Below are 13,048 nucleotides of genomic sequence, written 5' to 3' on the forward strand. Positions count from 1 at the left end.
GTTGTAATGGCGATGGTGTTTTTCTGCAAGAAATTGGCTCGAAACATTTTCATACAGAGAGAAGCTATTGTCGTACACTGTAAAGGGTAAAGACCCGCTGTCTTAATGACTTCATGCCTGAACCTAACACATGATTCTTTAAGGATCAACACATCATTTCTACAATAGGCGGCCATGTCCTTTCTGAAATCAAAAATGCCATCCTTAACCGTGTCATACCAGTTGAAGAAGTCCTGCCTTTCCCGAGTCATCATGGATTCAACCCCATAATAACTGGGTGCCGGGTAGGCGCCTCTATAATTCTGTGTTTCGACCGTGTTAAAAAAGTGGCAGAACCAGCCCTTTTCTCGCGTTTCAAACCCCAACGCTTTAGGTAAAGCGCTCAGTTTCATGGGTAAGAAGTTGAGCGAGTCTATGTAACGCTGGTTGAAATCATGGTCTGTGAAACACATTATTTTACACCCCTGCGCTATGATGTCGGGGGTTACACCGCTTTCCACCAAATATTTCATCAATATATTAGAGTCATACCCCCTAGCATTATGAGCTATGAATGTGTAATCTCGATACTTTGGACAGCGGTATTTTTGAAAGAAACCCTCAACACATGACTCACCGGCCGCAGCCCACTCGCGATCCAACATGTCTATACAGTGAATATAATTCGCAATATGAACGCCTCCTTCCTGCCTACACTCAAAGTCATAAAACCGGGTGCCGGTTTAACAGACTGTATGAAACATAGGTGTTCAGTCTCGGATGTTAAGTCAGCGTTACAGAGATGACACCTCAGAGCGGCACACTTGTGGGGTTTATCCTCTTTATAGGTGTACTGTCTATAACACTGGAGACAGAATTTTGTTTTAAGGGCTGATGCTTTGACCCGTACCCCCTCTAGGTATTTTGTGTTCGGAAAAACAGAAAGCGGACCGACACATCCTTAAACAATCCTTACACCGCACTGTAAGAGCTTCACCCTTTCGACATTGCGGATGGTAACACACATTACAGTACCCGACGCATTGATGGTTCTTCCTATCGTTAAAACCCTTGTAGCAAAAATCACAGACGTACCAACAACCCAGAAAAGCCTTCAAATTTCTAATACCGTAGTAATGATTTTCGTGAAGGAAAAGAAACAATGTGTGGGGGTTAAACTCTGAGTGAGTTTGAAATGTATCAAATACATAATTTATCTCACAACGGTACCAGACTACGATCTTAACACCTGCCACCTCCTCAAATTTGTGGATATCTGAGAAAGTCACCATCTCCTGTTCCGATAGACCCTCTGCCTGATGCATTTGCAAAGCATCATGCAAAACCTGCTCTGCAACTATATTAGGTTTGAGCAGGCGTACAATACTATACGCAAAGCATGTTTTGTTATTTGTATTACCCTCATTCACTATTTGCCCGAGTTTCTTATGAATTATTTCAGTCTTGAGACAACTTGACAATCTCCTATGAACACCACCCTCAGGGTTACGAACAACGTTAATGACCAAGACCAGACTTTCATCGGCCAGGATGGAGGCTTGTCTCTGAAGCAGGTTTTCAATTTTAGATAGAAAAGCCTCAACATCTAACTCATCACCTCTCATTATGGTAAAAACACTGCTAAATAATGAATCTGCTCTCAGTTCCAACTGCACCACATCCTGGGGTCTAACACATTTGGTAATTCGATCAAGCATATTTTTTATAATATCATGCATTGTAACAAATATCTCTGCATAATTGTCGCTGTTGAATAATTCTGCAAAGCTAAATCTGTGAACAATTTCAAAATCTACACCCCCATCATTATTATCAGCATCGATATTATGGCAATCCCCACCACCACCAGCATTTGATCTATGGTTACTACCCCGAACATCTTCAGCCTCTTTGTTGATATTTTGAACAGCGCTAAGCTCGCGACTAAACCCATTGTTAACACCTGCAGCTTCACTGTTCTGACCTCTGCCACAACCCCTTTGTTGTACATTGTTTAAAGCATGCTGAAGACCTTCAAAAGTGTCAACACAATTGTCATTTACAATGTGGTTAGATGCATACTCAGGAACGTTTTCTGTTGGAGCAGGACTAGTAATAAGTTGGTGTTGTTTTGTTAAATTGTTTGCATTTGGAAGGGGTAGGTGTTCTAAGGAATCAACCATTTGTAACAAGTCAGAATTTACAGAGGGATACAAGTCTATAGCAGGCGCCAGTCGGTTGTTTATTTCAGCCACCATTTCTAATAGCTCGGGGGTAATCGGTACATTTGCTATGGCCTCAGGATCGTTCGTGTCAGGATCATTCTCCCTAGATCTTTTGGACTCCTGCTCGTGAATGTCTGCATCATTGGTCCTTTTATTACTTTCAGACATGTTCAATCCCCGATCCTGTTTATATAGCTTGCTTAGGCATTAATTAAGATTGTTTGACCCTCAATTACCTGTCTTTGGTTATTCAACACTATATGTAGCAACTCACGCAGGTCCGTAGATGCCAACTCAACCTGTAGATTGATAGTCTCCCACAAGGTTGTAGTTAGATCTTCTTCTTCTTCACTCGATACGACGCTGACTGGTGATGCAGGCGGTCCAGGCGGTGTTTGGATATGCGTCAGGGAGTCCTGGCTCCTAACTTGCGGAGACAACCGGGCGCTTTCTCGGGGTGTTGTTGGTGAATAACTGGGGCTACCTTGCTGCGTAATCAGCCGCAGTAATTAACTGTCTGAAATAGACTCCGATGAACCTGAAACACATGAGAACGGATACGTTTAATCACAGACCGTAACAAAAAAAATAATATATATATATATATATAATAATAAAAAAATAATAATAATAAATAATAATAATAATAATAATAATAAATACATAACAATAATAATAATAACAAATAACATCCTTAAACAAACAATACATTATTATCATAATTCGATTTATGTAAACCTATAGCTTTTAAATGAACTATTCTTACTCTTATTAATACAATAGTGCTCAGATTATTATAGACCATTCATAATAAAAATATATATAAAAATGTTTAAAAGAATAACTACATCTAGAATGTTGTATTACAATAATAGACAACGTTAATAATTGTCTCAATAAAGCGTGTCCTACGAAAAATTAATAATAACGGTCTAAGTAAGTACATTGTAAAATGACAAGAACCCGGACAATATTATCGTTTCATAAATAATAGTTTTAAATACTCGGTTGTAAAAACGTATAAACGATGCAAACAGACCGTTTAAATGCAGACGTCTTCTTAGATCCGGCGTTCCTGATTCAAGCTCATCATCATCACTTTCGGTGTCTTAAACGGAGACATGTATAAACATAAGTTAATACCCTAGGTTAGTCTTGGCGCTGCAGCCAGGTTACTTTCACTTTCAAAAGTAGACTACTACAATCCTTTAAACACTACAGATCCCAGCATGCCTCGGGGGTCAGACTGCGTGCGCATCATTCTGCTCAGCTGGCTCAGCGCAGGCCCTCAGCACAGCACGCCCGGACAGCGCAAGACAATAGAGCCGTTGTGCGCACTGTGTACAATATGAGCACAGCTCCATCTCTTGGAGTAATGAAATAAAGGTCTCACTCACCCTCGGAACGCGTTCTTTTCTGTAAATACTTGACACAGGTGGTTCTGGATAGATCCTCTGATAAAAACACAAAATAATATAAAAATCTGCCCCGTATAGATCCATAATTTAACATCACACATCCTGGCGATATTTATTACATGTATAAAATGGAAAGTATAACTTACGCGGCTCAGCGTTTGACGTGCTGGGTCGCTCGTCATCTAATGTCGGGAACAAATCTGAAAGTAAATATGGTTATATGAAAATAAAATGTACATACGTTCATAACGCGTATAATTAATACGGTCGATACATTATTAAATGAGTCTTACCCGTGTTCATTGATTCGCTCGTGTAGAAATTTAGCACATTGTATGGGGCGCTCGGTAATCCTGCAGATACACGGGTGCTTGTTAGAAACATCGCGATGTGCCTATTATTTATAAATATTAAAAAAATATATCGATAAATAATAATACCTAGTGTGAAAGGCTCTTGAGACGTTTGAAAATCAGCGTTTCCTATAAACAGAATTTAAACGTTTAAATACAATTCAAATATATTTAAAACATTTCAAATATTAGATTTCTTAAATACGTATGTAAATGTAGCATATTTTTAATCTTTCTGAACTAGTGTACGGATATCTAAACACTTCGCAACTATATTTCTTGATTCATTGAATTATACTTACCATCAAAGTTTGAGAAGTTTAGTGTCCGCTCCGCATGGTCGTGGCCGGGCATCCTGATGTCTCTTTGTGTGTTCTGGTCCGTGCAGGCAGCGTGGTGACCAAATGGACTGAATCTCCGCCGCGAACCCGAATTTAAACACCGCTCTTGAAAAAATGTCTTTGACAAACCGTAGGGTGGCGCTCGAGGATAAGTAATCTAAGTTTGTTCATGAAAATATCGGGCTTATTAGATTTATTTAACCTTAATATCTTTAAATGTTCTGTAAATTACACGTATATATCGTATGTTGTACATCATGTACAACGCTTGTTGTTGACATATGTTTAATAAAGTTTTCTGTAGGTCTTTCCATTTATTTTGATATATAATATATATCCCTACGTGTTTAAAACTGTGTAAAGAATATATTTATATAAACAGTCAAGCCTAAACATTGTGACATCAACATTAAATACACACGTTTAAAATGAAATAAATAAAGTTGTCTTTTCTAGGTTTGTATACATCTCTTATTATATTTTATTACATTTTAAAACCAAAATACCTCTTTAGACAAGGGGACTTATTAAGTGCTCTCTCTCTCTCTCTCTCTCTCTCTCTCTCTCTCTCTCTCTCTCTCTCCACGCATGATTGATGTTACAACATCCCCCACCACTACCACACGTGTTATCTTTTAACACATAGCGGCTGTATGTACCACCAGATTCCTAAATGTTTTGTGGTAACCATCATTCGTTAATTAAATCGTTATCATGTTTTTATATCTTCATACAGCCTAATGGTTAAGAATAACTCTTATATTTTGATAGCCTTATAGTTACAGGTTTCCAACATCTTTTCGGGTAGGATTCTTTATCACATTATTGTGTTAAGTTAAACTTTTTTTTTTTTTTAATACAAGCGGCTAGATAACAGCTCGTTCTCATCAGAGTCTGAGCCCTTGAGATAAGCGTTCCAGCCTGCACTCGGTATATGTGTAAACACACACACACACACACAGGATGTGCTGAGATTGTATTGAGTGTATTTACTTAATCTTAACGCGTGAATGGTTTAAATTACATAATAATTTGATGTTTGATTACTAATATTATTACAAATGCTGCTTTTATTGAGTTGTATTGAAATGTCCCAGTTTCTACATATATAGTTTATGCTTCTTATATAACATATATATTCTATAACTCTTCTATATTTAAGGATTTCTTAACTTAGTAATGTTACATTTCATTTACATTGCACGCTGTTGTGAACACACACACACACACCTTTAAAACTTCATAATTTTATTTATTCAATCTTTACATTGTATCTGTTATTTAAATAATACGTTTGATATATATTCTGAAATGCAAGAAAATATTGGTCTTGGGTTGGTGTAGTATTTACTGAGATTATGCTGATTACTGAAAGTTTTAATTTACATTTTCTGTATTACATTTCTTTTCATTTTGCTCAGATTCAGGATTTTTTAAGTTCAGTCCATCTTGTGTCTCTCAAGCTGTCCACAGCCCCCACCGCTTCTACGGATCGCTATCTCTCAACACATTCCATTATCCGGGGCTAGGGGGGCCCATCGCCTCAAATGTAAATTGAAAACAGACCCCACCTGTCACCAGTGCCCTGTTAGCTCCGCCCCCAAATATTTAAATTATCCAGACCAGACTCTAACGTGATAGGCTATTTCTTCAGTGCCCTGTCAACTCCGCCCCCAAATATACTAATTCTTCACCGATCCGAGGTTACTAAAGACGTAGACAGCTCGTCCCCACCCCCATTTGCTCAAAAAGCTCCAGACTGACATAACCCTTGTCCATTTGAAAGAGGTAACAGCTTTGGCCCTGTTGAAGAGACAGCCTCGCGGATCTCGCTTAAGTAGAAGTATCTATGTTACTAAAGAATCGTGAGGGCTTTAATAGAACTCATTTGGAGCTTCACTCGCATAGGGAAAAATAGCTATTCTACTAAATAAATCGGGAGGACTTAAATACAACTCTTTTGGAGCTTCACTAGCGTAGGGAAAAATATCTATGTTTTCTAAAGAATCTGAAGGGTATACATAGCGCTCTTTTGGAGCTTCACACGTATAGAGAAAAATAGCTATTTTACTAAAGAATCAGTCTGGCTTAAAGACAAATGTTTTGGAGGGTTTGAAAAACAGTTGAAGACCCCCAACACCCTGCACATTCCTTCAGAACCCATCAATATGGTAATTATTCTGTGACGCGGTACAAACACCCCGCACCCCCTAGGAAGGGACCCCCCAGAGTTCAACTCAAGTTCAGGTCAAAGGTCAAATCCCCCACAGCCCCCCGCCCTATCGAAAAAGTACCCTATATTACTACTATAAAAGTCACCAGTGTGTGTGTGTATTTTATTAATTATATACATTTGAGCACAAACAAATGATATTATATACACTCACCTAAAGGATTATTAGGAACACCTGTTCAATTTCTCATTAATGCAATTATCTAACCAACCAATCACATGGCAGTTGCTTCAATGCATTTAGGGGTGTGGTCCTGGTCAAGACAATCTCCTGAACTCCAAACTGAATGTCTCAATGGGAAAGAAAGGTGATTTAAGCAATTTTGAGCGTGGCATGGTTGTTGGTGCCAGACGGGCCGGTCTGAGTATTTCACAATCTGCTCAGTTACTGGGATTTTCACGCACAACCATTTCTAGGGTTTACAAAGAATGGTGTGAAAAGGGAAAAACATCCAGTATGCGGCAGTCCTGTGGGCGAAAATGCCTTGTTGATGCTAGAGGTCAGAGGAGAATGGGCCGACTGATTCAAGCTGATAGAAGAGCAACTTTGACTGAAATAACCACTCGTTACAACCGAGGTATGCAGCAACGCATTTGTGAAGCCACAACATGTACAACCTTGAGGCGGATGGGCTACAACAGCAGAAGACCCCACCGGGTACCACTCATCTCCACTACAAATAGGAAAAAGAGGCTACAATTTGCACAAGCTCACCAAAATTGGACAGTTGAAGACTGGAAAAATGTTGCCTGGTCTGATGAGTCTCGATTTCTGTTGAGACATTCAGATGGTTGAGTCAGAATTTGGCGTAAACAGAATGAGAACATGGATCCATCATGCCTTGTTACCACTGTGCAGGCTGGTGGTGGTGGTGTAATGGTGTGGGGGATGTTTTCTTGGCACACTTTAGGCCCCTTAGTGCCAATTGGGCATCGTTTAAATGCCACGGCCTACCTGAGCATTGTTTCTGACCATGTCCATCCCTTTATGACCACCATGTACCCATCCTCTGATGGCTACATCCAGCAGGATAATGCACCATGTCACAAAGGTCGAATCATTTCAAATTGGTTTCTTGAACATGACAATGAGTTCACTGTACTAAACTGGCCCCCACAGTCACCAGATCTCAACCCAATAGAGCATCTTTGGGATGTGGTGGAACGGGAGCTTCGTGCCCTGGATGTGCATCCCACAAATCTCCATCAACTGCAAGATGCTATCCTATCAATATGGGCCAACATTTCTAAAGAATGCTTTCAGCACCTTGTTGAATCAATGCCACGTAGAATTAAGGCAGTTCTGAAGGCGAAATGGGATCAAACACAGTATTAGTATGGTGTTCCTAATAATCCTTTAGGTGAGTGTATACATATATTATATATTATTTTATACATATGAGTACTCACAAATAGTGCTTCACTGTGTCTCTCATTAGAAAAGTGGTGTACATGTCTTTAGTGTCTTTTGATAAATAAAACATAATATATATATATATATATATATATATATATATATATATATATATATATATATATATATATATGTATGTATGTATGTGTAATGAAATTAAATGCAATATATTCTTAAATATGATACATGTTAAGAATATGTTTGAGCAGTCACTAATGTAACAAATATAATAAGTACAGGGCTGGTCAAAATGTAGATATAATTCTATACATTTCACTGTTGTTCTCTAATAAAAGTGGTGTATTTGTCTTTAGTGTCTATTGATAAATATAAACTAAAGAGATATAGGCATGTGTGTTTATCTGTGTTTGCTTAAATATGTATGTAATGGCATGCAATATATGTAAGTCTATACATTTCTTAATTGATTTTTTCTTACCTTTTTATTTTGCCAACACAGTATCATCCTAATCCTAATCAAGCCTAATCATAAAACATATAAACTAAAAACACATGGACATATGTCCATGTGGGTTCAAATCCCACTCTGGGTAAATATTCATTTTTCTTTTTTAATTTACAAAAACAGTATCATAAAATAATATAACCTTAAATATATATAAAATGTGTATTTTTCTTATTTTTTAATGTACTAAAACAGTATAATCAAACATTACAATCTAAAATAAAATACATGTTTATTTACAACTTTTATTTTTCTAAAATGTATACAATATAACCTAATATATATATATATATATATATATATATATAAATATTTTGTTTTTCTTATTTTTTAATTTACTAAAACAGTATAATCAAACAATATAACCTTAGAAGTACATGTGTATTTACAACTTTTCTTATTTTTCAATTTACTAAAACAAATCATTAAACATTATAACCTAAAATAAAATTTTATTTACTCTTTTTATTTACTAAAACAGTATCATAAAACAATATAACCTAAAATATATACAAAACTTTTCTTATTCTCTTTTTATTTACTAAAACAGTATCATAAAACAATATAACCTAAAATATATACAAAACTTTTCTTATTCTCTTTTTATTTACTAAAACAGTATCATAAAACAATATAACCTAATATATATGTATTTAAAACTTGTCTTATTTTTTAAGTTACTAAAACAGTATCATAAAACAATATAACCTTAGAAGTATATACGTATTTAAAACTTTTATTTTTTAATTTACTTAAACAGTTTCATAAAACATTATAACCTAATATATATGTGTGTATTTAAAACTTGTATTTTTTAATTTACTAAAACAGTATCATAAAACAATATAACAAAATAAAGTATTACCAAATGTTTTTATACAGGATGTACAATGTATAATGTTAGCTTACTTTGTTTTAATGCCCCTATACTCCAGATTCAACACCAGTCCCAGCTGCTGTAAGAATACACTGGTATCTGTCCCAGCTCTTCAGCCCATTACCTGTGTCAGTGTGCCAGTGTGCGCTGCTGTAGAGCTGCAGGGAATCAGTAATGGCTCACAGACTGTGCTGCTCCAGTGGGCTGCTCAGTGTCTGCTGTGGAGAGATCCTGTCAGCCCCTCTGCTCCCTGCCTGAGAGATACAGCAGCACTGGGGTGACGACACCTGAGCACCACAGCTTTTTACAGGTATGCAGAAGAGCTGCGCTCACTTCACTGTTTACTGTTCTAAAGGGAATAACATGACTGAGATGAGAATAAAGATATCACTTTGTGTTTATTTAATCTCTTCCCTGTTTAGTCATATGGCTGTATAAACAAATATAAGTCAGTGTACATGTAAATTTTAAAAAAATGTAAATAATTTGTAAATAATTTTTACAATGTGTCAGATATTGTAGTTGGCAAAATCTGTCAGTGAATCAGTGGCAGCACAGGGACTCTGATAAAAACACAATATTGAAACAACAGCAGTCACTGTTTGTGTATCTTACAGATTGCTATATTGCTGTGTTGTCAATGTCAACATTTGTGTATTAGCAAACACATGTATTTCTGTTCAGCCTTTAAACTTTTAAACGGAATTAAAATACATAGGTTTATCAGTGGACTACAGCTCAGTCTCTGTTGTAATTAAGTCATCAGCAGACTTTTAAAGCACTTATGTCTTTGTTCAGTAGTTGCCAGGTTCTTAAATGGTATTTCTGAAAGTAGAGATTGTTTTTTTATGTCACAAAATGGTTTGTCGACAGTGATTAAATGCATTGCTGTGAAGAAGAGAATGCTGTACTCTTACTGTTTAAAATAAAAATGTTAATTACACTGGAAATTCAGTTTAATAATTTTTAATTAGTTCCCTGTCACTAAATGTTCCTTTCCTCATTAACGTGTGAATACTTTCTATTTGGGTCCACTAGTTTATCTATAAATGCTTAGTGTAAAGGTCACATTCCTGTTCATTGTGATAAAGAGGAAGGTGCTGAACAGGACTTCAGCATTTGAGCACAAGCTTCCCTCAGCTGAAGATCCCTAATCAGGAGTGTGTTTGACACAGTATAAGTGCCACCTGTGTCTGTGCATCACTGACAGCACTAGATCAGTAGTACAGGACAGCGACAGTGTATTAAACAAGTGGGGGAGAGGCTGAGCCCAGTTCTGTCTGCTCAGTGCATCTGTGGCAACAGTGGAGTGTGTGGTGGAAAAAAGCTTTGGAGTCTGGAGTTCAAGTCAGAATTTATTATGTGCAATTTCCATGCAATGTTATTGATAGTTAGAGGGATACATGCTAGGGTTGGCAGTGCTTCAGGTTTGCTGGCTCCAGCACAGGAGTGAATCCAGAGGTTCAACTCCAGCTCCAGGCTGGCTCCAGCAGCCCCAGCTCCAGCTCTGGAGTGGCTCCGGTGCAGCTCCACAATGCTGCTCCAGCTCTGGATGCTTTTAACCAGCTCTGGCTCCGGAGCCACAAAACACAGTGCAAACTACGATTCCTTTTTACTTCTTTTATGTAAATAACTGTTTAACAAAAACTAAATATTAATAACAAACATCTGTTTAACCATTCAAACATGAAAAAGTAGAAACTTGTAAAGATGTCTGTGGCAATTAGGGTTCCCAGCCGGACAGTATTTTAGCAGACTGTCTGGTATTTGTACACTACATGGCCAACAGTATGTGGACACCCCTTCTAATTAATGTATATGGAATGTGGGAGACTCTGAGACCAAGTAGAGGAAGATTCTATGGTCTCATGAGTCCAAAATAGAGCGTTCTGGCCTCAATGCTAAGCGCTACATTTGGTGCAAGCCTAACACCACACATCATCCTGAGAACACCATCCCTACTGTGAAGCATGGTGGTGGCAGCATTATGTAAAATGGATGCAGCAAAGTACAGAGAAATCGTGTCTAAAAACCTTCTGAAGTCTGCAAAAGACCTGGGACTTGGGAGAAGATTAATCTTCCAGCAGGGCAATGACCCCAAACATACAGCCAAAGCCACACTGAAGTGGCTTAAAAATAAAAATGTCCTGGAGTGGCCCATTTAAAGCCCAGACCTCAATCCAATTGAGAATATGTGGAAAGAGTTGAACATTGCTGTTCACTAATGGTCCCCATCCAACTTGATGGAGCTTGAGCAATTTTGCAAAGATGAATGGGCAAACATTGCTGTGTACAGATGTGCAAAACTGGTAGAGACTTATACACATAGACTCATGGCTGTAATGGCTGCCGAAGGTGCCTCTACCAAATATTGACTGAAGTGGTGATTACTTACGCATTCAATTATTTTCTGTTTTGTATTTGTAATTAATTTAGAAAAAAATGCAGATCATATTTTTCACTTTGACATTATGGAAATTGTCTGTGTTGATCAGTGGCAAAAACTCCTGATTAAATCCATTCTGATTTCATGTTGTAACACAATGACATGTGGAAAAGACCAAGAGGGGTGAATACTTTTGAGAGCCACTATAAAATCAAGCCACATGGCAATCTCCTTAGACAAGCATTGGCAGTAGAATGAACTTTACTGAGAGCTCAATGACTTTCAACATGGCACCGTCAGTTTGTCAAATTTCTGCTCTGATACAGCTGCCCTGGTGAGCTGTAAGTGCTGTTATTGTTAAGAGGAAACATCTAGGAGGAACAACAGCTCAGCCGCGAAGTGGTCGGCCAAGCTCACAGAATGGGACTGTTGAGTGCTGAAGTACGTAGCGCATAAAAATAGTATTTCGTTGGCTGCAACAATCACTTCTGAGTGCCAAACTGCCTCTGGAAGCAACATCAGCAGAAGAACTGTTTGTCAGGAGCTTCATGAAATTGGTTTCCATGGCCGAGCAGCTGCCCAAGCCTAAGATCTCCATGTGCAATGCCAAGCGTCGGCTGGAGTGGTGTTAACCTCACCACCATTTGAACTGGGAGCAGTGGAAATGCGATCTCTGATGAATCACGCTTCACCATCTGGCAGTCCGACAGAGGAATCTTAGTTTGGCAGATGCCAGGAGAACACTACCTGCATGAATGCATAGACCAACTATAAAGTTTGGAGGAGGAATAATGGTCCCTTATTCCCACTGAAGGGAAACCTTAATGTTACAGCCTACAATGACATTCTAGGTGATTTTGCACTTCCAAATGTGTGGCAACAGTTTGGGGAAGGCCCTTTCCTGTTTCAGCATGACAGCCCGTGCACAAAGTGAGGTCCATACAGAAATAGTTTGTCAAGATTGGTGTGGAAGAACTGGACTGGCCTGCACAGAGCCCTGATCTCAACCCCATCCCACCTTTGGGATGAATGGAAAAGCCGACTGTAAGCCATGGCTGATGGCCCAACATCAGAGCCTGACCTCACTAATGCGCTTGTGGCTGAAATCCCCTCAACAATGTTTCAACATCTAGTGGAAAGCCTTCCCAGAAGAGTGGAGGCTGTTATTACATCATAGGGGGGACTAACTCCATATTAATGCCCATGATTTTGGAATGAGATGTTTGATGAGCAGGTGTCCACATACTTTTGGCCATGTAGTGTATGTACTTTGACCCCCTGTCCAGTATTTTTGGAAGATGTCCGGTTATTTTAAGTACTGTAATCTATTGAATGTCTTTAAAAATGTTATCAGTG

At 38.2% G+C, this 13,048-nt stretch overlaps 1 protein-coding gene across 2 annotated transcripts in view; it reads right to left on the bottom strand.

The window, feature by feature from the left end:
* LOC136764873 (B-cell receptor CD22) overlaps nt 1-9,651 on the bottom strand; it is a 35,397-nt gene extending 25,746 nt beyond the window's left edge. For both annotated transcript variants that reach the window (XM_066719234.1, XM_066719233.1), the window contains exon 1: nt 9,431-9,651. The gene's annotated coding sequence lies outside the window, so the exon portion shown is untranslated. The remainder of the gene's footprint in view (nt 1-9,430) is intronic.
* Between the last annotated feature and the right edge of the window lie 3,397 nt (nt 9,652-13,048).

This window comes from Amia ocellicauda, chromosome 12 (genome assembly GCF_036373705.1).
Source record: "Amia ocellicauda isolate fAmiCal2 chromosome 12, fAmiCal2.hap1, whole genome shotgun sequence".
NCBI classification, from domain to species: Eukaryota; Metazoa; Chordata; class Actinopteri; order Amiiformes; family Amiidae; genus Amia; species Amia ocellicauda.